A 2,173-nucleotide genomic window follows, 5' to 3' on the forward strand; every position below is an offset into this window, starting at 1 on the left:
TTTTATGAAAATAACGTTCGGCTAATGGTAATTATTACGCCATACCCATCACAATGCAGTGCCGCTTAGGATTCTTGAAAAACCCAAAAATTCTGAGCGGCACTACAATTGCGCTCCTCACCTTGAGACATAAAATGTTAAGTCTCATTTGCCCAGTAATTTCACTAGCTACGGCGTCCTTCAGACCGAAACACATTAATGTTTACACATTACTGCTTCACGGCACATTAGGCGCCGTTATGGTACCCATAATCTAGCTGGCTTCCTGTACAAAGGAGCCTCCACATTAAATCTTAATGCCCACTGAAGCTATTTATTTTTCCAAAATTGGGAAACCTGGCTGTGTCATGTTCAACGGTTCATGTGAGTAAAATTTTGTTTATACACACACCGCGATCCTTTTCATAGATAGATTTGGGGATATCTTGGGAGTGAAGGTTTTGATGAATTCCGACTGGAATTCATGTCTTTATGCTGGGTTTCTTTTGATGTGCACTGCACTGCCAAATACGAATAAAATAAATTTCCTAGATAGAAAAACACCAAAGTAGATCTTTGCACAACATTGCACAAACAGTATAGAGCCACCGATTTTTGGATTCTTTCATTTTCATATTACTTTATTTTGAATTCGTTTGGGACTAAAAATGAGAGGTGACAAGGATACTTTGTTTGGCCATTAAATAATGGATATGGGCTTTCTATCAAATTTTACTGATAAATCTTACCTAGGTTGTTGTTGTGCTAAGCAACCAATCCCTCTGTAATACGTAATAATGATCACAAATCTTATGTTGAAGAGTATGTTAAAAGCAATTAAATGTATTTATTGATAAAAATGGACCCTGACTTTTATTTTCCTTGACGTGTTATATATCTCTGTAGAGGAATCACAATAACTTCATCGAATGGTAGTATATTACAAACTCTGCGTGAATTGGAATACACATTCTTAAATGGTTCTTTGGTTCATATTGGCAAAGTAGCGCGGAGAAAGTTTCTTCCTGTTAGTTGTACGTGGGAAAAGAAGAAGTGGGAAGGAAGATGAACTGCATTGTGGATGGACATCACGCATCAATATGGTGAAGATAGTGTTTAAAGTAACATAATTGCATGATCTTAATTAATTTTATTACAATATAGGTAGATAGTTTGTATCGCCAACTATGGGCCTTATGAGAAAGATCATGGTCGCTCAGAGGGCGATGGAGAGTGCTATGCTCGGAGTTTCCCTGCGAGATCGAATCAGAAATGAAGAGATCCGTAGGAGAACCAAAGTTCATAGTCAAGAACATAGTCCAAGTGATTGAGAAACTGAAGTGGCAGTGGGCAGTGCACATAGTTCGACGGACAGATGGCCGTTGGGGCAGTTAAGTCCTCGAATGGCGACCACGTACCGGAAGACGCAGTGTTGGTAGGCCCTCCACAAGATGGACCGACGATCTGGTCAAGATCGCCGGAATACGTTGGATGAGGGCGTCGCAGGACCGATCGTCTTGGAAACGGCTGATGATGATGATGATAGGTAGGTAGTAACCTTTTGCGCACACGTATAATGTAAGAGTGCCAGATGGTGAGTGAGGGGCACAGCCGTAGTGTAGGCATCAGGGCTGCAGCCTGCGACCCTGGCTCCCAGCATCAGCTTGGCTTCAGCTTCCCCGCCACCCACTCTGATCATCACCCACGCAGCACCCTCCACGATTGCTAGTCTCCGCTCACTGCTGCTCGAGTGAGATGCTGGAATATTGATAAAGAAAAATTATCATTATGAGTGATTTCATCATCTTCACACAACAGGTTTTACTACACCCTGTATTTAATATTAGTGATGTATCAATTTGTATTTTCAATATCTTGACATTCTCGATAGGTTAGATTAGAATTTTGGCTTTCCTTCCTAAGGTTTAGATCAGTAGGGTCAGGACTTTTAGTATGTTTGATTCCTAACTATACTAGTCCAGCAAATGTCCAAAGTCAAACTTTCCACTTTCGACCGTTCCACCTACATTCCTAGCATTTTATAGTGTAGGTAGTAAAACCCGTGGTATGACGATGAGTCGGGAATGTTTACATTTCGTATTAGAATCGAATGACGTCGTCGATGGGCGCTCCAAGAACAAAAGAGTAGCGGCGACAAATAATTATTGGTATTAGTAATCTTACGCGTAAAAGA

Source organism: Leptidea sinapis, chromosome 3 (genome assembly GCF_905404315.1).
Source record: "Leptidea sinapis chromosome 3, ilLepSina1.1, whole genome shotgun sequence".
NCBI classification, from domain to species: Eukaryota; Metazoa; Arthropoda; class Insecta; order Lepidoptera; family Pieridae; genus Leptidea; species Leptidea sinapis.